The following is a 24154-nucleotide window of genomic DNA, read 5'->3' as shown; positions in this document are numbered from 1 at the left end:
GCCTAACTTTAATTCATTTCAATATGAGTTAGGCACCTAAATACCTTTGAGGATCTGGGCCTAAATCCTTCCTGTGATATACAGACACCCTTGTCTCCCGTCTGAGTTAAGGATGCTTAGCAGAATACTCTGGCTACCATACCAGTCTGTTCAAAACCTACTGCTCCTAAATGAGCTCAGAGTACTTTTAAAATTGGTGTTGATTTTTCTTCCATGTAGTAGAAAACTCTGCACACAAATGCATGTTTGTAAAGATGCTTTTTTAACCTTTATCCATTTCTGGAGGTGAAAGTTGTACTGTGGGATTTTAATGAGTCTTGTATCTCCTTATTTCTTAAATAAAAATATCAGGAGATGTTTAAATGCCCAGGTAGCGCGTTCCACCAGAATGATCAGCAACACTTTGCAGTAAGTGGCAAATCACTGTTAATTTCTTTGGAATTCACTGATAAAACATTAATCATAATGAACTCCTCTGGGGGAAAAAGGTCCCTATTAAAATGCAGCCAGTTAAGGAGATACAAAGCCCATCGTAAAGTAGAAGAGCTGCTTTGTGAGTGTACTCCAAATGGGTGTAGACCTGTGATTACCATAAGTGGTCACTGTTGACTTCCTTGGAAATTGTACACACCTGAAAAATCAGTCCTTAGATGTCTCTGCATTTCTGAGGTGGGCAGCTGTAGTCACATGTACCTGATTGAAGATGGTGACTTTAGTGACTATATTTAATTAATACAAAGTTAAAGACTTCAAAAAGAGAGGTTGAGGCAGAGTCACACCAGAATATGCCATCCTCCAGTGATTAGGGACACTCTGAGAGGTGGGAGACCCCAGTTCAAATTCCATCTTGTCATCAGGTAGAGGGGGAAATTGAAGTGGCATCTCCCACATCCTGGGTGAGAACGCTACCTACTTGGGGGAGTCAGCTGTGCTCAAAACACCCTAGCAGATAAGGCCATGCAGGCAAGTTAGCTGGGTCAACCCATATCTTCACATGTGGTTTTAGGATTGCAGTGGGGCTCAGTTGGGAGATATGCATGCATGCATCTGTACGGCGGTAGTGTGCATGCCCTCAGGAAGAAATTTAGGCAACTAGGGAATTTTTACATTGAAAATTCAGGTACTACGTAAGTTTAGGTGCCTACGGATGTTTTGTGGATTGCAGTAACCCCTAAATCTGGGATTTAGGCACCTAAATCCCATTCTGGATTATTGTCTACAGTGAACTGTAGATCAGACGGTCTATGCTTACCTCTGTAATTGCATTCATTCACAGACCTGGATACACAAGTTATATTTTTGAAGTAATTTTTTTAACTGCGCCAGTAAGTACTGGTAAGTACAGCAAAGGCCATCAGTGAAGAAGAAGGAGGGAGAGATGACAGAACTGAAGGAGCTTTTCAGAATCCTTATGGTGCTTCTTGATCCAGGATAAGGGCGCCTCACAATATCTATCATGAGGTCTTTGTCATGTGACAGATATAATGGGACATGAGGTGGGCATGATGGGAAGTTGCTGATAAATGTAGTTGTTATGTTCTTGCATAATCTGGTTGTGTTAGCCCATATCATCTGGAAGTGATGTCACAGACAGCATGGGATTACTACTGGATGATGATTATGTGTGATTTTGTGTGATGATCAAGTGATTTGATCATTTATCTTTATTTAGTGGATGAGACTTCTGTACTGTTCCCATCACCCATCTCTTTCCTACTTGGAAATGGTTACTTTTTCATGTTAATGTGATGCTTGTGAAAAGCCTTGAATTTAGAGCTGACTTCAGTGAGAGGTAAGGTCACTCAACTCCTCATCACAGCAAGGGTCTTATAGCACAGATGCTGACATCCCCTACTGAACCACAGTAGGGTGCACGCTCTTTATTAATTCTTTGAAATGCCTCCTCTAGGTCATGTTCTCTCCATGCTCAGCTAGTCCTTGCCCTCTCCACTGAGCAAAGAGGTCAGTTATTATGGTGGTTTTGTGAGATGGAACTGAAATCAGACTGCGAACACCAACTCATTTTACATATGGAGAGACGTTGGATGGGAATGTCTTTCGATCACTGCCCTTTGAGGATGGATTTGAAATGGTAACCTACAGGTAAAAAGCTCTTTATCCCCTTTCCCCAGGAGTCCCCAGGAATTATCTTTTCAAAGTAGGATGAAAGTAATTTTCATGTGTCAGAGACAGAGAATGTGATCCAAGAGCTAATCCAATTACCAATCAGTAAAAAATAACAGAAAAGATCCATAAGCCAGCGGGCCAATCAGAGGGGTGTTGTGAAATTAAATTCCCTCCGCTAACCTTCCAGTTCTGTCACACCATCTCAGCACCAGCACGGGATTTATTTTTATTTTTGCAGAGGAAAAGGAAATCAGAGACCAGCTGCTGAAATGAAGTAGATTACTGATTCCCCAAACGCCACTGCCCCCTGACATATTGTGATGACGAACATTTCAGTTTTAACTCGTGAATGCTCCGAAAGCGCCTCTCCTAGTACAGAGGCTGTGGCTGACTAACAGTCATTGAAGGTGAATGGTGACACATCCCCTCAGCAATCAGAAGCTACCAACATCAGTGCCTTCAGCGAGTGTTTCTGTGTGCTTATTTCAAGAGCAGCTGCTGGTGCATTACTAGAGTGAGAATCCCTTTGTTCAAGAGACAAGAGGATTATTTGATGCCCCTAGGTGTAGAGAGAGAGAAAAAAAGGCAGCATCTTTTACTGATGCCGTTCACTCTGGCCATTAATGCAGTCACTACCCCATGTACTTTACTGTGACTACAGCATCTGCCTCTGCTGCTACTGCTTCGGCAGCACATATACTAAAATTGGAACAATACAGAGATAATGTGCATGGCCCCTGAGCAAGGATGGCACGCAAATTCATGAAGCATTCCATAGTTTTTATTGCTTCTGCCCCCATGCTATCTTTGCCTCTTTTTAAATTGAAGTAAATATAGGAGCTTTGCTGCCAGAGGTTCTCTTTGGAACCTACCGCGGGGCCTCGGTCTTGGCTAGTCCTCTCTAGTCCATGCTCTACACCATCGGTTCTCAACCTATTTACCACTGTGGGCTGCATATGCAGCTTTCTAAGTGCAATGTGAGCCGCAGCCACACAATATATGTACTAGCCGTATAGCCCTGAGGATGTCACATGGTCCGCAGCTGTGGGCTGATTGGGCCACGGGCTGAGAACCACTGCTCTACACTCTACCATAGTCAGAGGAAATGAACACGTATGGTAAGATTATATGAAGTGGCCATATGTCAGGGCACTATTCAGTGAGCTTCCCTTTCCTCTGGTGTGCAGGTGCTCAGAGAACGGCCTCTAAATTGATTGCTTGGGATGGAGAGGAGGGAGAAAAAGCTTTTGGGAAGACAGGGCTCTGTAGCCTGGGTAATAGTACTTGACTGAGCCCCCAAGCTGTGGAATTTTCTGTGAATGTATCTTGTTTTCTTGTTCTAATCATCTTCCCTTGAGGAAAATACCTTGCTCCTGTGTAGCTACTGTTTACTGATGAGTCATTTCCACCAGAGTTCACCAAACTCATTTTCACTTGTGACCCAAACCCGGATTTGTACCAAAGTCTTCAGACAAGAAACACTAGTGCATTAATTGCCTATACCTTCTGTCTCCCTCATGTTGCTTTACTTTGAAATTCTGCCCATCTTCTAAGCATTGGGATTGTAAAAGACAGGGACACCTGGCATGTCAACTGCTAAGGGCCAAGGAACTGCCATTTCAATTAAGCAAAATGTATTATGAATGCCCCTAAAACCAACAAGTGGACAACTCCAGAAGTTAAAAGTAAAACACTATTAATGCTGCTTCTCTTGAGAAATAAAAGCATTATAGAATCGCACATATCACTTATTTTTGTATTGCTTAATAGTCTATTGCACTCCATGCTGGCAGCCAACCTACATGATCAAAATGTGCTTACCCTTTTCCTTTCATCACTTTCCTATGTTTCTATGCTTTTGAACATTGAAGGTTATTGAGCTCTGCCTTTATTTTGAGGGGGTTTTTAAAAAATAATTGTCCTGTTAAAAATGATGTGATGGATAAAACTGCCAAGAAAATCAATCTATAGCATTTAGCACCAGCTCCTTTTTTAAATACAGCAACAAGGTTTCTTAGCTGTTTGAAAAAGACTCTAGTCCTAGAGAGAGAAATTAATCTTCTATGAGTAACTGCCATTTATATTAAAAGACTAAAACAAAATGAGACACAGAAGATGGATTTGCCTGCACACTAATCAGCCTTTTCAATCATGCACAAAAAATGCTTTGTTTTGTAATAAAATAGTTACGATGGAGTGGTGGGGATGAGGGGCAGAGCGGAAGAGAGGCAAAGGTTGGGTAGATACATTTAGCACTGTGAAGCGGTCTGGCTACAAATGATATTCCATTACATTGCCAGCCTTGCAGCACAGCCAGGGCTGTGGGAAGAGATGAGAACCATGATTGGTTTCGTTTGTAAGGTAGCTCCTGCTTATTACATTCCTAAAGCTTTTCTCTTTGGTTTTTTTCTTTTTTAAATTAAAAATTAGGGTTTTGTTTTTCCTTTTATTTCCTGTGGTTAGAAAAACTCAGGATCCTATTTCTAGGCAAATATCACAATATCCCGAACAAACACCCTCCCAATTAGCAAGCAAGGTCTAGTAATTTTCGAAACTGCTAATTCATAACCTGGCACTAGCTAGTTCAGCCTCCCTGCTCCCAATACTAAAACAATTCACCAACTAGTTACATTTTTTGGACATGTTATATTTTATGGTACCTGTAGCTAGTGCTTGTATTACTTTGTAATCGCATATGACCTGCCAGGTCCTTATGTACTGAAACCCCTTAATTGTGAGACCACCTAGCAGTTACTATTTAATGCTTTTATATATTGCAATTATTATTTATTACCATAGCACATATGAGTCCTAGTCATGGGCCAGGATCCTGTTGTGCTATGCACTGTACAAACACAAAACAAAAAGACAGCCCCTGCCTTACAATTAGAGCTGGCTGGGAATTTTTTAACTTTTCTCAGAAAATGTTAATTCATCCAAACAAAGGTTTTTTTGTGAAGTAATATCTGTTTTGACAAAATTTTCATCAGGAAGTTCTCAGCTCCAGGATGGACTTTCTGGTCAAAACCAGAAAGAAGGACTGTAGCCCAGGAGTTAGAGCAGAGCAGGGATTTGAACTTGGGTTTCCTCCCATGGGTGTCCTAACCACCAGGCCAAAGAGTCACTGTTTCTTTTCTGGCCCAGTGAATATTTAATTATTTATACAAAGTGGAAAAGTTTGAAACAGGAGGGACTGACTCTATAGCCTGGAGGGTAGGGCACTCGTCCAAATCAGGCTGATCAGGGGCATGAACCTGGGTCTCCCAAAGCTAACCATTGGCAATAGCCACAATAGGATCTTGCTTTTCACGAAAGCTCTACTTTTTGTTCCAATATGGAGTGAAAACAAACGTTGCAACATTGACATTTGTCTCGGAACAGAGTGTTTGCTTTCCATCCAGCCCTACATGCAATCTGTTGGCTCCAATTTTACACACTGGGTATGGTGCAAAATTTATAATTATTAATAGCATGCCTGGCAATATTCTAACCAGTAAGGGCGAGGTTGGAGCTTTAGGTACAGCCCTGAAAGAAGGGTGGTGTGTAAGCTGTACCAATTGAGGAGCAGCCCTGGGAGGCCTTGTTCCTCAGAGACAATCGTGTCAAAATGTGCCCTTTTTGCTGCTGAGTGTGTGCACGCTTCTCTGAGCAAGATGAGCAAGCATATGCAGGGTGTGTGAATATGTGTATCAGGGAACTGAGCGAAGTCCATGCCCTTTGCCCTCAGTTTCTGAGAGTGTTTCACATTCTCAAGAATGACCACAATCCTCAAGAGAGTCAGTTCTCTCCCTTGCCCCTGCAAGATAGTAATTAACTGCTGGCTTATGTGATGGAAAAATGTTATTGGCATAGATCTGGAATGGGCAGATTACTTATGGTTGTTGAAGTCATGAGTGTGTGCCCTCTTCTGGCTGGAATCAGAAATGCTCTGCTGCATGTCATAGGTAAGGATCTACTTAAATTGTGGAGAAATCACACATTTTTTGTGGGTTGGTCACAGCATAAATAGCAAATTTCATGGATGTGTACATACAGTATGTTTACAGCAAGTATTCTGCTGTACTACTGTTACATTTGTAAGTCCCCCTGGATAAGGGATACTTCTGTATACTTTTACCCTAGTATAAAAGTACTCAAAAGACCAGATTTCATAGGGAAGACCACATTTCATGGCCTGTGACCCTTTTTTCATGGCCATGAATTTGGTAGGGTCCTAGTCATAGGTCATATAAGGTATATCTATTCAGCAGTTACACACCCGCAGTTGGCCCATGCTAGCTGACTCAGCTGCTAGCTGACTGGGTTGTGGGGGCGGTTTAATTACAGTATAGACTTCCGGTCTGGGACTGGGAGTCGGGCTCTAGGACCCAGCAAGGTGGAAGGGTCCCAGAGCTTGGACTGCAGCCCAAGCCCGGAAGTCTACACTGCAATTAAACAGCCCTGCGACTGCGAGCCTGAGTCAGCTGGCATGGGCCAGATGCACGTTTTTAATTGCAATGCAGCCAAACCCAGACTGTTCCTGGGGTCTGTCGTCTTTTGGAATGAGAGGATTTGAGTTCTGGTTCCACTGCTGCTGTGAAGTTTGGAGGGGTCATGGTGTAGAGCATAGCAACAACTGTGAAATCCTGTGTGGATCGGGATCTAAGTAAAACTAACCCGGGAGAGTTTATTTAGAAATCCCTGTCATTTTCTTGCAGTGGTTTCACTGCAGCAGAGGGGTAATTTTCTTGAATACAGTAAAAACATTTTAGAATTTAAGGCCTTAATATTTTGGAATGATTTCATAATGCAAATCTGGTATGTATATTTCCCATATTCTTAAAAAAACACATTGCTGAGATTTTTCTGAACCCTGGGAAGTTAATTCTATTATACACTAATTGTATCACCTGTAAATCGAATTCTGTATTTTCTTGTACCAAAAGCAACCTCGTGCTCCTCCATTCTTCAGAATCACTCTGAATTGTATTATAGGACACACTCCAATAGCCATCCTTTCTAATTAGGGGCTATCTCACCCCATCATCTCTTACCAAGATTATCTACATTAGTGACATCTGAAGATTTCAGATTCCTTCTCACACTATTGTACAGCGTGCTGAGTTGTGGAAGCTAAAGCTGGTGAGCAAAGGATTTTTTTCCTGCAAAAAATTTTTTAACAAAAACACACATTTTCCTTTTTTCGCCTAACTTTTGGAGGCATTTGAGTAAAACCCCAAAACAAAACAAAAAATCCATTTTCAGCTACTGAAAATAGAAAGATTTCAATTGGAAATGTTGGAAGGGGGACTATTTGCCGGAAATGGAATAACTTTTGGAGATTGGCTTTTCAGTTTCGCTACAGAAACCTGAATGTTTTTGATGAAAATGGAAGGGGTTTTTTTTGTGAAAGTGGCCATTTAGGGGAAGAAGGCAGTTTCCATCAATAAAAAGCTTTACTGAAAATTATTCATTGACTCTGCCCTAGAGGTGGTTGTATTTCACTGGTGCTTTCTGAACCGTATACAGACTTCATCCTGCAAGGCTTGCATGACTCATCATTCTAGGACTGCAGTCGTTTTGGAATCCTTCACAATGAAAGGAGCTACGTACATTTAATGCAATGTTATTTTTATCTAACTACAAACAGGATACAATGAAAACCAAGACAGAACTGTGTGGATTAGTTAGCAGGGGGAAAAAAGAAAAGGAGGACTTGTGGCACCTTAGAGACTAACAAATTTATTTGAGCATAAGCTTTCGTGAGCGACAGCTAAGCTGTCGCTCACGAAAGCTTATGCTCAAATAAATTTGTTAGTCTCTAAGGTGCCACAAGTCCTCCTTTTCTTTTTGCAGATACAGACTAACATGGCTGCTACTCTGAAACCTGTCATTATGATCGGGGGAAAGAATCCTATACATATTCCATCTATAATATAACATAGATGGCTGGATGCACATAAAAGGGCTCTGGATTATTTTGCTGCTTCCGTGGCTATAGAAACAGGACACTTGGTTCTTTACATATAAATGTGTAGCAAGAACACTCAGTGGCTGTGTTTAGCTTCCTCCTCAAAATCTGTTCACAAAGCCTTTGCACAAATCAACAGCAAAAGCTAAATCTAAAAATGAGACTTGTCCACATCACATGGCCCAGCTGGAAGTGGGACAGAGAACAGTCAAAATAACTGAGAGCAGCTATGCTTCCCTCAGTGGCGCAGTCTGGCCCAGAGCACCTAGTGCACAGAGCTAGTACATTGTGCAGTGGCAAGCACTTAACCAAGAGGAAATCCTGACTCATTGTGCCAAGCTATAAGACAGCCAGGTAGCAGGCATCCTAGTCCCAGCCCCTCCCCTGTACAATGACACATGGAGCTAATACATTCAAAAAGGCTCACTGAGAACACTAACCTGCCATTCAGCTGGGAGTGGAAATGTTTAGGCTCAGGGAGGGTCGCCAGAACGGCTCATTCAAAGTGCTCTCCATGATCAAAGAGTGGAATTTAAAAGATGCCAAACCACATCATAAGTTCTTCTACCCACCTTGTAACTTTTCAGGGGAACACATGCTTCGAGATAATACTGTGGGCTTGCCTTGGTGATAAAGTCCACACAGCATATGTCAATGTGTTTGTGACAGCAGATGTTGTGTGTGTGTCCTTTGTCCGTAACAGCGCCGACATATGGATATTTTGCTAGAAGACCTTTTTTTCCTTTCTTGCATATTTGATGGAGGTAGGTATGTAAATCCACACTAATGTCATTCCTTTGTCTTCAAACACAGACCAGTCTGTCCGTGATACCGTGATATGCCACTGTAGGGATAACGGGTACCTGGTATCGGAACTCTGGTCTTACAAAATGCCAGCAGCTTTCTCACACCAACGGAGTTTTGTTCCGTGGCTGTCTGGGCATTAAATTGACTTGACTGATAACAATAGATGGTCCCACTACTGGATTTGCTGTGCAAAAAAAAAAAAAAAAAGTGTACACGGTGACAAGATTCCATCCAGGAGTCTCCTGCTACAGCTCAACCAGGTGAGCTCAAGGAAAGCCTTTTGCTGGCAGTCCCAGTGGGCACTTTCTCATCCAGAAATCATTCTTAAACACATCACATCAGAACAGTTCATCAGTGTAGTCTTTGGCACATTGTCATGGATTCCCCCACTCCATCCCCTGACAACACAGAAAGACACTTTATTGTGGTGTGACTCCCTTTCTGCAGTTTCAAGGAGACCTTGTTGGGCAGCTGCCAGCATTCACCTTTTTATCATTTACAGCTGTTCCACAGCTCAGTTCATGTCCCTGAATTTTAATCTTCACATAGTGGTAGCTGTCCATAGTAAAATTCACTTTAATGTCTCCATTTCTTGCTGCAGTTGTGGTCTAGCTCATTCCAATGACTTCCTTCACTTTAGCAAGGCAGCTGATTCACATTCTGGTGATATCAGCTGGCTGGACTGTCCTCCTGCCTGAAAGCCATGTTACCTGTCAGGATGATGATGTGCAGAGCATATGCAGAAATCAATTCCTCTGAGCTTTGCCCTTAAAAGGTCAGCCACTGTCTATTTAACTTGCACCTTTTCCTTACAGAATGTATTTACTACCTTCATATTTATCTCTAATTTTTTTTGGTGGGAGGAAAAAAATGCAATTTAAACATTATAAAGTAGAGTAAAGACAGCAAAAGTGATCTGACAGCGCTGAAGTGGAATATTAAGAAATGTTGTTCATGATGTGTTTTCTTAAACTCCAGCCATTTCACTGGCTGGATTAGAGAAGATACCTCACTTTCTGATCTCAGGTGTTGTCCACCCAGATGATTTGAATCTGCTGTGCTTTCATCCCACAGTCAGCGAAGTCAATAGTGTTGATTTACATCTGTGTGGATGAGATCAAAATCTGGCTCCATGTGGTTAAGTTGAAATGTCACAAACAAAAGTCAAGGCTCTTGAAAGAAAACTGAGCTGCTTCTTTGTTTGTTTGTGTGGTTTTTTTGTCAACTCTTCCACCAAGCATGAAATATAAAACTAGAATTTTGCTTTAATTTGGAAAAATGCTACTGTGGAACCCTATGGAGGGGAAACAGGTTCAGGTAATTCCTACATGTTTCATCTTGTATTGCGGACGGAGAGCATGGAACACATTTTCCCTTCATAAAGTATATGAAGCCTGGGGTGAAACACTGGTGCCCTTTAGTAAATATGTTGTTATGCCTGGGGTTGGGTGAAGCCTTGTTGAAGCTGGTAAGCATAACAGCTGCGCTTCCTTCAGGATAAATGTAAAAAGCAATTCAGGGTTTCGCTGGGAGCTGAATGCAATGCAGGAGCTGTGTGGGTATTGTCTGATGGAACTGTGTATGTATGAGAATAACAGCAGGAACACCACAGGAGCAAATACAGAAGGCAGCAAGGAAGCACCAGAGACAGCCAAGGAAGCACATGTAGTATGACCCTGAAAAAAATATGAGAGCGAGCTTTTGGGTAGAGTGTTGGCTGGAAAGAGGTTTAGAACTGCGAGCAATGAAACTCTCCCCCTGTTGGATTCCTATTGTGTTCAGGGGAACAGGGCTTTTATATACATTCTTTGTAACGAAACAGGTTTCCATCATATAAATACCTGACTCCATCATAAAATTCTCCTCATAATGGAAACAATCTGCAAGACCCTGAATATTGTCTGACTGCTCAGATCAAAATGGGTAACAATATAAACTGATGAGGTAAGCTACTGAATCTCTAGGAAAGGTAGAGAGATTTATACATTCACAGATTTTAAAGGCAAGAAGGAACCTATTGGATTATCTAGTCTCAGTTCCAGGCCTCAAATATTACTCAGTGATTCTTGAATCTGCCCCATCAAGTTGTGGTTGAGCTATATGAGCACCAACAACCTACAGTCAGTGCTGAATCTATCTTCCAGAACTAAGGAGACCCATTGTAACTGAGCCTAAGCTGCCATCATGAAATTACAGGAGTTCCTTCTTGGACACTTGGGGCAGGAACCTGATATAATTTCAGCAGCTATAGCTAAAATGCAATATCTTGGGTTCTATATGCCTTATTATCCCATGTCTTACTAGTGTTCCTCTCAGACAAAAGTTAATTGGGCAAAACATTAATGTCCATCATCTTCATTTACCATAACCTACACAGATGTATATTGGCTGCATTTACAAAAGTGCCAAGCTACAAATCTCATTAAAGTCACTGAGAGCTGCAGCAGGTTAGGACCTTTGAAAATAGTCCCATCCTGTGTGCAGTTAGTGAGACTGAACAATACTGGCTGTGATAGCGCTGTAATCTGCAGCCCTGAGATAGCTTGAAGATGACATCTAGGGTTAAGGGATATTTTTCTGTAGACCTGTTGGCTGAATTCTAGAATGGGCACCTGTGGTGTCTCGGATAAATGTTCAGAATGAGGCTGAGAGGAAAAGGGCCAAAACAATGAAGCCTGGGATTGGGTTTTCAGCCTGGTGGATGAGCTCCAGAGAAGAAGCGGAGACCTGGAAATGTATGTAAAACTGGTGAAGTGATGTTGTTAGTGGAGTGAAGGCCAAGATGCTGCTGAAATGTCTGAATTATCCAAGATACACACACCACTTTCTCATCTATGTCTTCATACCAAGCCTGTAGTTTATAGTGCCTATTTCTTTGTAAGCATGAAGGCATGGGGGTGTCTCTCTTGCAATTACCAAGTTAATGTGAGGTAACAATTGTGAGCCAAATCCTCAGCTGGTGTAAATTGGCACTGCTCCATTTAAATAAATGGGTTTACTCCAGCTGAGGATCTGGCCCTGAATTTTGATTTATCTGGTACAGTTTTTAAGCATCTGTCATCATGTAGTATGTTCCAAGACCACAGTATATACAGGAAACAAAAGGGAGCAGGAGCTCCACTTTCCCCTGAAAAGCTATGACCTAAGAGTGCTTAGCTGTAGCAGTGGTGCGATGATTAAGCAAACCATCCAAAGACACACTTCTTATGGACAGACTACGCACTTCCAGGAGACACCGGTGACAGTCATAGAAGTGAAAACATTCATGCAAGGTTACAGGAAAGTAAAGAAACACATGGATACACAGCGCTATAGGTGAGGTACAAATAGAGGCAAAACGTACATTACCTTACCGTTTACTAGGCTCCGTAGACACGACTCCTAGCAGCTCTCACACGGTGGCAAAGGCTGGATAAGTAAAATTGCCTGCCAACTTTGTGCTTGAGACCCAGCCCAGCAATGGGGGCTAGGAATGAAAAGATACATTGTTATCAAGCCAGAGGCCTGACTGACATATCAGAACAACCAACTGTAGCCAGCAGTAAACATAGTGTAGCCACCTTTCTAATTGCTGGTAACCAGACCCCCAAGGCCCATTCCCTGCCCTACGTCTTCCCCCAAACCCTACCCCATCTCTCACTGGATCGTCTCAAGGAGCCTGCCTGCAGGTAGGAGGTGGCCCTGGCTGAACTGGGACTGGCATGGGGAACTGGGACCTGGCACCTTCCCCCCATCCCGCAGTAACTGGACTTTTGAGGTTGATAGGTCCCCTTTTGACCAGATTTTGCTATCACAAACCAGGCACCTGACAATCCCAAATAGCACCTGGACACAAAAGCCAAATACCGGACTGTCTGGGTAAAACCTGGACAGGTGGCAACCCGACTGAAACTGCTCCAACACATGCTGAGCCTGGGCAGGGACAGACTTTGCCAAGACAGAGCTGGCTGCAGGGAGTCTGGCAGCAGGAGAGGATGCAGCTCCTGAGCTGCTGTCTGCAGCAGAAGGGCAGCTGCCAGCTTGTCTCAATGGACCTGAGAGGGGCTGCGTGGGAGCTGAGCCCGTTAGGCCTACCCTGCACTGGGAGACAGAGAGTAGTGAAGGCTTCCTAGTAAAGGCCACCACAGCTATTCTCTGAGCCCCAACTCCATCAAGCAGCTAGGGCCAGGGGGGAGCTTTCTATGCTTTGCTGTCATGTCTTTGAGGGAAGGAATATTTAATTATTTCCAGGGCTGTATTACCCAATAAGCAGACTAAGCACGTGCTCAGGACACCAGCAAAGCAGGGGCCACCAAAAAAAAAATGAGGGTTTTTTTTTTTTTTTAAATTTGATATTTGAAACAAACACCATTCCAGAACATGTGGATGTGTCAGGGACTGTAACTGATCACCCTACTCCTGGTGGTAAAACAGACATTGTTCTAGAAGGTGTGGATGTGTCAGAGACTGAACCGGCTCATGCTGTAAATAATAGGAGAAAAGATCCTGGTATGTGGGTTGATTTCAGTACCGATGATGTAGTTTATTGGATAGATCATGGACCAAATGACTGTCAGCACCACACTGGGCCATTTGAGAAATCACGTCAGACTTTTACCAATGGTAAACAAACAACATATTGTCCACAAAAAACATTTTTCGGCACGAAAGCGAATGGTGAGAAATACACTAGAGAATGGCTACTGTATTCACCATCAACAGAGTCTGTGTACTGTTTTGTTTGCAAACTTTTTGCATATAAACCTTCAACATCCTGGTTTGCTGCAGATGGATTTAGTGACTGGCGGAATACTGTTTTAATTGAACAACATGAAAATAGCACTACTCACATAGATTCAATGTTGACATTTAAATCGAAGACAGGGCTTTGGATTGACACGAAAATTGGAAGAACAAATTAAAGGAGAGTGTGAATACTGGCAACATGTCTTGCAGCATGTTTTAGCTGTTATTCAAACATTAGCTGAATGTGGTCTGCCTTTCTGGGGATCAAATGACACATTTGGATCATTTCAGAATGGAAATTTCTTGGGATTGTTGGAGCTTGTGGCTCAGTCTGACCCATTTTTAGCAGGCCATATCTCAAAATATGGGAATGCTGGCAAAGGTAACCATCATACTTATCCAAGACAATATGTGATGAACTCATTGGTCTAATGAGTGACAAAGTTCATTCAGATATTGTGTATGAAATAAATACTGCTGGGTACTGCAGTTTATCTGTTGACTCTACACCTGATCTTTCACATATTGATCAATTGAGTATTGTACTAAGATATGTGTCTCCCACAGATGGAAAACCAGTTGAACGATTTATAACATTCCTCAATTTGAAAAGCCACACTGGTGAAGAAATGGCAAATCAAGTACTGCATTATCTGTGCCAAGTTTGCAAAATAGACTTCTCGAAGTGTAGAGGTCAATCTTATGACAACGCTGCCAACATTTCAGGGCATCATCAAGGAATGCAGAAGAAGCTTTTAGAACAGAACAAATGCGCCATATTCATACCATGTGCTGCACACTCTCTCAATCTTGTTGGCCCCAGTGCTGTTGATTGTTGTCCGGTGGTAGCAAGTTTTTTCTCAACAGTCCAGTTACTTTATACATTTTTCTCTGCCTCAACACACCGATGGGCAGTTCTTAAAACATTTTTGGGCAATGATCGTGTGTTGAAATCTCTTTCTAATACTCGCTGGGAGGCACATGCAGTGGCAACTAGTGCAATTCTGGAATCCTACTCAAAGATTGTGGATGCATTAGAAAGTATAACTGAAGACCAATCACAAAAGAGAGAAACTATAGGAGAGGCAGAAAACATTGCAGACAAGATGCAAGAACTAGAGTTTGTATTCATGTGGAATGAAATTTTACAACACTTTTACCACACAAGTCAAGCTCTCCAAGAAAAAAGAATTGGATTTGAAAACATGTGCAGACCTCTGTCAATCATTAGCAGACCACTTACACGCTTTGAGGAATGATTTTGAAAGATTTGAAGACATATCGAAAGATGTCTTGCCTGATACTAACTACAAAGAAGCCCAGTCCCACAAGCGAATCAGGAAAATACAAGCAAATGATAGAAGTGCAACAGAAACAGCACTGAATCCTAGAGACAAATTTTGCGTATCTACTTACTACGCTATAATTGATACACTTGAAGTTCAAACGAAGAGGAGAGGTGAAGTGTACAAAGAAGTATCAAGTAGATTTTCTTTTCTAAATGAAATGGATTTATCTGACTAACAATATTCACAAAGTTCCCAAAGTTCCCAGTTGACTCAAACCCTGTTGACTTGAACATGAATCTCTGTGGAGAAGTACGGAAGTTCCACTGTTATATGTGTGCAAAGTTTAATGAAACAGGAAAAATGAAATTCAGTCACATTGATCTTCATGACACAATACTGAAAGACGGAATACAATGTGTATTTCCAAATGTAGAGATCGCACTACGTATTTTTTAACATTGATGATTACTAACTGCTCCGCAGAATGCTCTTTTTCTCAGCTGAAAAGAATAAAAAACCCTCAGAGAACAACAATGTGTCAGGAAGACTTGATTCACTTTCCCTATTGTGTATGGAAGCGGACATGCTTCGTCGCGTCAGCTTCGATGAACTTATCCAGAATTTTGCAATCAGAAAATCTAGAAAGAAGCTATTTTAATTTCAGCATACATGTAAGTTTTATGTCATTTCGAAAAATAAAATTTTATTTGACGGTATAGTATTGTTTTTATTTTGAATTACATATGGGGGGGCACCATAATCTTTTCAGTGCTTAGGGCCTCTAAAGGTCTTAATCCGGCCCTGATTATTTCCATGGGATTCATTGGCTACTTGTTTGTTTGTGTCCCCTGCCTGTTCCCTTTGTCCCTGTTCCCTTTTGTAATTTACTTCATCTTTCCCTGGACTAATTTTTTTTTTAATCTTTATAATCTGTTCTTCCTTGATTCCCTGTAACTATAATCTGTAATGTCATAGAGATCATAGGGGCTGGCTGTTAGTTTATGCACCTCCCACATGGCGGAGGGACTGAATGCAAGGAAACCAGGGCCAATTGGCTGTGAGATGGGTCACTGAGCCTCTGAGGAGGCAGGGGCTCTACCAAACTTGGGCAGCAGGGCTCCCCAGGAGGGGGCGACAGATCAAATGGAAAATACTACGAGCTGAAGGTTGTAGCTAAGAGATACAAGTCCATTATCCTATCTCTGACAGTGGCCTGAACCAGATGCTTCAGAGGAAATGCAGTATGTTTCAAGGAACCCTGCGACAGGGCTAACCTGCCCCCAGAGAAAGTTGTCTCCTCAATTCGCGCACATAAGTGCCAATTCCATGGGTGCTCCGGAGCTGGAGCACCCACAGGGAAAAATGGGTGGGTGCTCTGCACCCACTGGCAGCTCCCCACCCTGCCCCCCACCCCAGCTCACCTCTGCCTCTGTCTCCTCCCCTGCGCGCATCGCAGCTCCCCCTAGCTCCCAGCGCTTGCTGCCGTGAAACAGCTGTTTCGTGGCGGTAAGTGCTGGGAGGGAGGGGGAAAAAGGGGGAACGCAGCATGCTCGGGGAAGAGGCAGGGCCAGGGCGGGGATTTGGGGAAGGAGTCCAATAAGGGCAGGGAAGGGGTGGAGTTGGGGCAGGGACTTTGGGAAAGGGGTTAGAATGGGGGCGGGGCAGGGGCAGAGTCGGGGCAGGGCCGGGGGTGGGGGGTGATTGAGCACCCACCGGCACTGGGAAAAGTTGGCTCCTATGTCCATGCATATAGAGGTTGAGGATTTATATCCTTCCTCAAGCTCTGGGTTTGTCTTTTTTAACATTTACTGTCATAACTCTGAATAATCTTCTTCTCCCTATAAATATTGAATCCTTTTTTGCATCCTGCTAAGCTCTTGGCTGCAACGCAATCCTGTCGCAGCAAGTTCCACAGGCTAATTGTGCGTTGCATAAGAAAGCATTTCCTTTGTTCACTTCTGAATTTGCCAGCATGCTGTTAATTGAATGGTCCCTTGTTCTTGTGTTATGTCCCTTGTGCTTGGGCTCTCTGGTTCTCTGACATTAAAAGAAGGGGGTGTGCTGGGAGTAAGGAATCTCCTATGCACCTGGTGTGAATGGGGACACCCAGGGAAAACAGCAGTTGAAAATGAAGTGGTAGATGAAAGCCCACACAAATCATCATAGCTGTGCAAAGAAGTTGCTATCTGTGAGAGGTGAAAGCTCTAGTGAATACATGAAAAATAGCCACTGCTCAGATGCCCGGAGCTGCTACAAAAATATAATTAGCAAAAAAAAAAAAAAAAAAGAATAGAGAAAGTGGAGCCTGGCTCCTATCATTATTATTCAGTCTTCTGGTACAGAGTGTATTTCCTTCCCCACGCATGAAACTGTACCTGAGTATTTGTTCCCATCTTTGCAGCGTCTCTCTCCCTCTGTTCTGTGGCAGCCTTTGGGTTAGTCGTGTTCAGCTAGTTCTATAAAGGGCACTATAAACTGACTGGATCCCAGCATAGTTCCACTGCAGCATTAGAAATTCCTCTGGGTCAATGCACAAAAGGCATAAATGCAATCCACTGAGGTAGTGTTCCTGGAGCTTAAATGGCATTTATAGACCTTGGCACAGGACAAGAAGCAGCTGCTGCTAGCACAGGTGTAGAATGACATTAGCTTTTAGTTGTTGTTGGTCTCTTAGTCCCCTATCTGTTCCTCACCAGACCCCACTACTCCAAACAATCGTGTTTTTTGAAACAGCCCCAGTTCAAGGGCAGCATTAATTAGAGAGTCAGGTTTATGGCTGTGATAAGCAGTGCAGGGGTAAGGTCACACCCGAGGGCTGCTTTCATTAAATTCTTTGAAATGTGGCAACAATTTAGTCCTTCCTGGGTTGCACCTGTTGGTTTCTAATGGACGAGCTTCAGGCTTCTAACAAAGCACCTGGTAGCTCTTCAGATGTGTGTGTCAGTGCGTGGGCATGTGCCATTTAGCCAATATCAGCCGAGCATTTTAGCATGTTCAATAAAGCTGAAGGTCACACCCTTAAAAGCTGCCTTCACTTCAGGAAACCGCAGTAGCGGTTTGCCAAGAACTTTTCTTAGAAGAATTCCATCAATGTTATACTGAAAACTGCTCATGAATGAAAGACTGGCAGCAGTACAGCTGGTCTTGAACTGGATTTTGAATCACCAAAATGGAAGGCAGTTTGGCGACAGGTGTTTTTCATTTCTGTTCATTCTAGTTAAGAGATTTAGTAGACAACAGCGAGGTCAAAAATTATCATGTGTATACCGTGTGTTTGCAGTGTCACCTTCGTAGACACACACTTCCACCAGTCTGCACCCAAAGGCCAGTCCAGGCAGAGCCCTAGGATTTCATTTCTTCCTGTACTTCCTCATGCACCAATTCTTCTCCTTTAACACATTTACCCTCTCCTCTGTCTGCTCTCATTTCTAGTGAACAAAGGGCATCTCTGGGCTTCTCTTTTAGTAAGGAGGCCATTGAAGGGGAGCCTCCTCCAAGACTTGTCCCGATGTTGCTTGCTAAGCATACCAGCATGTGGCATTTATGCAGCATAGAGCTGTCACTCTCCTCTCCATCTCAAGGGGCAGGCAGTTGGTCCTCTATGGCAGCAGTTCTCAAAAGGGGTGTCTGTGAGCCAGTTTCAGGAGGTCTGCAAGCCCTGAGTCCTGGTGTCCCACAGGGCAGAAGCCCCGAGCCCTGAGTAGAGCTGGATGGGCCCGGGGGGAGAGGGCAGCTCCACCCCTCTTCCTCTCCCCACCATGGGGCCCCACCCTCTGGCTGGTTGGGGGCGAGAAGCCAGGGCCTGGCAGTGCGGGGAAGCTGCTACTCCATGGTGCCATGGAGTGGGCAGCTGCAGCATTCCCCTATCTCCTCCTCCTGCTGCAGATCCCCAGGGCTGCGGCTGCTCCTCAGCTCCAACCCCACTTTTACAGCTCACAGAGCTGGTAAGAGCCACCTGTGCAGGGTGGACCTGGCTCCAGGGCAGGCAGAGCCCTCAGGGAGCAGTGACCACAGGTGGGGGCCCTCCTGGCACACAGTCCCTAGCTACCCCTTCCCTGCACCCTGAACATCCCCCTGCCTGCACACAGCTCCTAGCATCCCCCCTGCCTCCACCCTGAGCTATCCCCTGGCCTGCACACAGCCCCTCACTACCCGTCTCCCTGTACCTTGAGTTACCCCCATCCAAACACAGCCCCTAGCTACCCCTTCCCTGCACCCTAAGCACCCCCTGCCCAAATACAGCTCCTAACTACCTCCTGCCTTTAGTGAATTGAGCCCCCCGCCCCACCTTTGAGATATAATTTTTGGTTGCAACCACACCCCCTCCCCAGACAGGCTGGGTGACCTGCGGAGGTGAGTCAGAGGGTGGAGGTGGCACTCCCTCCCCGGGCCCCACCAGAAGGAGTTGGCCTAAGCCCTGCAGGTGCTGATGGGCAGCAAGGGCAGAGTACTGAGGGGCCTGTTGAGGCCCTGTAGTGAGGCGGTGTGGCTCCCCACCGCCCCAGAGAGGGATGAGCCCAGCTGGGTGTCAGAGTGGGTGGAGCCAGGGAGCTCTGAGCCCGCCCCTCAGGGGGTCAGGCGGCGACCCAGAAGTGTAAAAGCTCGCCCACAGAGCTCACTGAGGGCCCAGCAGCCGGGGAGGCCAGATGCCTCCAGCCTGGCCCGCGACTGGGAAGCCCCCGCGGCCCAAGGTGCATGCCAGGAGTTGCTGGACCTGCCCTGCTGCCGCTACCCGGAGGAGTTGCCGGGCCTGCCGCTTGCCCACTACCCTGAGGAACCCATGGTGCTGGATGCCCCGGATGACACCTCCTGGACCCGGGTACCCCAAGAGGGGGGATTAGGAAGTAGCCCAGGGACAGCCGACCCTAGTCTGGCTGAGGCACTGCCAGAGCCCAGGTCAGTGTGTTGCGGCCAGGATCCCCAGTGACCCAGCAGCGGGTCTTCTGCCGCTGCTAGGGCCCCGGGCTGGGACGCAGTGGAGTGGGAGGACCTGCGTCCCCCCTGCCACCCAACTCGTGGGTGGCCATCTCCCCCTCTTCCAGGTCCTTTAGGGCCTGGGCCTGCTAACATTGAACTGTTTGCTCAGCCCCTGCCTGAGGGCCGGAGCTACTGACTTGCTTGCCCCGCCCTGACTCAGGGCCTGGGCCTATTTCTATATACTGATTGCTACTGCTCAGCCCCAGCCGAAGGGCCTGAGCACCTGACTTATTGTTGCCCTGCCCTGACCTAGGACCTGGGCTTACGGTGCTTGTTTCAGTTGCCACAGGGCCGCCGAGGGAGACTCCCGCGGCCAGATTAATTTCCCCAAACGTTATCTGTGTGTTGTGAGCTACTGTGGCTCCCTGCTGTCCCGGAGAGGGTTGAGCCCCGACTAGCCACATTACAGGCCCATAGTGCTTCCTTGAAGGAGCTGGGGTGTACAATCCAAGGGACTTACGGGTCACTCTTGAGTCTTTTAATCCATGAAGCTTCATGTCCGTCTGTTCTGAAAAGAATAAAGCTTCTTTGAAAGGCAGGCCCCAGTTTGTTGGACCTCCTGCGGGAGCCCAGAGAACCATAGCCATGAACTCCTCTGCATGGCAACTACTGAAGCCCTGGACCTGGCCACTGAGTCAGCCACATCCAGAGCAGCTTGTAAAGAGGCCCTCGCCACCAATTTTCCCTCATCCACTAGGAAGGAGAACTCTTACCTGGCCTCTTGTGGCAGCAAGACTTTGAATTTTTGGATGGAGTCCCACAAGTTAAAATCATACCTGTCCAGCAGCACCTGCTGGTTTGCAATTCTGAGTTGTAACCCGTTGGTGGAATAAACTTTCCGACTGAACACGTCTTATATCTTTGAGTCCTTTGATATGGGGGTTGGACCCTGGTAACCTTATCTTTCTCTCTCATTGGTGGCATATACCAGGAGTCTGGGGGGTGGGGAGGAAGGGAGAGGGATGGGTGTAAAGGAGCTAACCTTGGACAGGAACACAGTATTTTTGTTCTGCCCTTTTTGATGTGGGGGGAAGGGATGCAGGGGGTCTGCCATAGAGTGTTAACAGCCTTATTGAGTGGCAGGGCTACTTTTGAAGGGCTTGCACTGGCTAAAATGTCAAGCAGGCTACTGAAGGACTCTTTCACTATCTCCATCTGTACACCCAGATTTAAGGCCACCCTCTAACAATTCTTGATGAGCCTTATAGTCATCCAGAGGAGGTGACATGCCTCATCAGGGGAGAAGGAAGAGGAGATCAGCACCGGCTGTGGGTGCTCTTCCTCCCTTTCTGCATCAGCAAGATCCCGTTGAGCCGGCTCTGGAGTTCAGTACTGGGTTCGGTACCGGAGTCCGGACTGGGTGCTACCCAGTGGAATGGTTCCGCCCTTTTTCCAAGGCCACTGAATAGGAGTGCTTGGAATATGCCCTGGAAACTGGAGGGAAAAACCCAAGCATTCCAAAAGGGCCACTTGGCTGGTGTAGGTCCCCAGTGATGTCCTAGCCAACCACTCAATTGTACTGTTGTGCCCAGATCCATGGAAGGGTAGAAATGCCTGGAGGAGTAGCAAGAGTGGCTTCTAGGAGGGGAAGAGTAAGACCCGATCTCCAGTTCCAAAGGGGACAAGTCTCTCCGGTGACAACAGAGGTGCCATTCCTCATGGTGCTGGAGATCGGTGTGGTGGAGAGGTCCACACCATGGCAAGCATTGCAGGATTCCCTTTTGACAGTACCGAAGTGCACAGTACCAAACGTTGAGATGACCCAGCAGGTTCACTCCTGTCCACCAGCACTGATAATGCTGACTCTCTTACTGCCAGCAGTACTGGTACTGCCAGCGAGAGAAGGTCCCTGGGATCTGCAAACTCCTCTGGTATGGTGGGTACCAAGATAGTATCAGTACTGCTCTGTGCTGCCAATATAGAAGGCTCTTCTGGTACTGGACTCGACGGTCCCTGTGCAGATGTCGGAGTCAACGGCACCGGCTTGTGCAGCACTGAGGCAGAGGAGTGCTTTGGCTTAGATTGCACTTTACTCTGATCCCCCTGCCTGGCCGTCTTCAGTACTGTAGATCACCTCCTTTCAGCAGGCTGTTTCTTGTGCCTTTTTCTGGGCACTGGGGATGGTGATCGGTGCCGGGACTCCAGGATGGCAGGAGGAGCAGTCTTTACTGACACAGAGGTACTCGGCGCTGAGTCTGAATGACCTGGCTCCAATGGAGGTCTCAGTGCTGCTTCCATGTGCAGGAACTTCAGCCTGGCCTCCTGATCCTCCTTCGTGAGAGGCTTAAAGTCCTTGCAGATCTGGCAACAGTCCCCCGTATGAGCTTCTCCCAGGCACGTAAGTAGCTTGAGTGCATGTTGCAGAGACTTGTTGCAGGAGGCGCAAACCTTGAAGCCCAGTGACCAAGGCATCCCTCGACATTGGGGATCAGACAAAATCCCCCGGTAAACAATAACTAACTAATGTACGAAACTTCACTAAAACTAGCTAAAGTAAGTAAAACTAACTAACTATGTGCAATAAACCAAGAAAGTCCACTGAGAGAACTTGTGAATGCAAGAAGAGCAGTGCCAGCAACTGTCACAGGCGGACAGTTGGAACTGAGGGGATATGGGGTCAGCTGGATGCTTTATACCAGCGCTAACAGTGCATGGCAGCCGAGAGCTCTCAAGCCACCGCGACAGGTACCACTGTGGGAAAAATTTCCGGCGACCGTGCATGGGGCATACACAGACCTTGAGGGGAATGCACATGTACAATCACTTGAAGAACTTATACTGCTGTATTCACCTGCCTTCTGTATCTGACTATGCTCTTACCTCTTATGAGGAAAATAATTTGTACAATGCTGTCTGCCACTCGTAAAGAAACAGCAGGGCCAAATTCTGATCTCAGGTAAACACTGATGTAAATCTGGAGTAACTCCAGTGGTGTCAGTGGAGCTACTCCAGCTTTACCCTGATGTAGCTCAGAAGAATTTGTTCCTTGGTGAATAAAATTGGTCAAAGGTAGGGAAGTCCCTAAGAATGTCAAGAAGAAGCCAAATCATGGAATTCTTTTCTAGTCATCTGCATTAGGCAGGCTGGAGCTGGAATTTAGTATCAGTTAGAGCTATGGGTTAGCTTATTGGGGTAGGCAAGACCCAGTGCTGGGCACTGAGATAAGAAAACAATTATTTTCAGTATCTCACCATTCCCCATTAGTGGGTATTCTGGGTCCCTCCCTCTTTCTGTCTCCCACTGGAAGGAAAACACTTCTCATCCCAGCACTGAGGCATCAGAACACCCCACCCACCACTCTGAGTGGGCCCACAGCCTTATACAATTATAGAATCACTCAATATTAGGGTTGGAAGAGACCTCAGGAGGTCATCTAGTCCAATCCCCTGACTCATGCATCCCTCCCACTTTACCCCATTGACATTTATGTCTTCTGTTTTTCTTCTATTGCTGAGTCTGTGATGATTCTTTCTCACCTCCAGCCTGTCCTTGCATTGTGACACATAGCAGCATTGGTTCCCAGATTGCAAGAGAGACTGGGAACCAGAAGCAGGGAGAGGCAGAGCATGTTGGAAGCAGAACAGGGGTTAGATATAGGCCAGGGCAGGAGGGTGGATTGGGATGGTCTTCTCCCAAGAGTTCAGAAACACATCCTCCTTTCCGGCACACTGCCCAGAAAATCATGGCAATGAGCTAGTTCTGAGGTGACCCCCAACTAAGAATTAGATAGTTACCTAAGGTTTGCTACTATCCATGTATCTTTTGGATATTTGGCATCAGGAGACAGGACTTCTCTGTGCTAGCCCTATCCTTTCCACCCCCCGTGCATTGCTGCAGGCACAAAGGTGACAAGAGCTATTTGTGGGGTGCATCAGTGGTAAAAGAGAATGCAGGGAGCCTTTTATCCAGCCACATTTAGAGGGTAGGATTGCAATCTAGTGCTCATATGAGTGCTTTGGAGAGGCACCAGCTGTCACAATGGCTGACAAAGCCCCAAAATGTGTGCTGAGCTGCTATGGGGTGTGGTCAACCTGTCTGCAGCCTCAGATAGCTAAGAGTGCTCACTGCTTCTTTTCAAGGGATTTGCAATGTGTCCCTGCTCCATATCTCTTCCCTACTCCCCTTCCTGCTGGATCCCAGGAGCAAAGGGCACATTGTCCAGCATCCCTGTTTCTTCACAGCACTGGGTAGAGCACAAGAAGTGAGTCTTTGTGTTGGAAGATAACAGAGAAGCAGTTAATGCTGTCATCATTACAGACAATGCAGAGTCACACGCTTT

At 45.5% G+C, this 24154-nt stretch overlaps 1 protein-coding gene and 1 non-coding gene across 2 annotated transcripts in view; both read left to right on the top strand.

Moving 5' to 3' along the window:
• MACROD2 (mono-ADP ribosylhydrolase 2) overlaps positions 1 to 24154 on the top strand; it is a 1526954-nt gene that overhangs the window by 1274868 nt on the left and 227932 nt on the right. The gene's annotated exons all lie outside the window — the stretch shown is intronic.
• LOC141985612 (U6 spliceosomal RNA) lies at positions 2807 to 2909 on the top strand. The gene has a single exon (XR_012638971.1). It is a non-coding gene; the product is annotated as a U6 spliceosomal RNA (small nuclear RNA).

This window comes from Natator depressus, chromosome 3, assembly GCF_965152275.1.
Source record: "Natator depressus isolate rNatDep1 chromosome 3, rNatDep2.hap1, whole genome shotgun sequence".
Classification (NCBI taxonomy): Eukaryota; Metazoa; Chordata; order Testudines; family Cheloniidae; genus Natator; species Natator depressus.
Note: the sequence above shows the minus strand (reverse complement) of the source record. Positions and strands in the feature narration are given on the sequence as shown.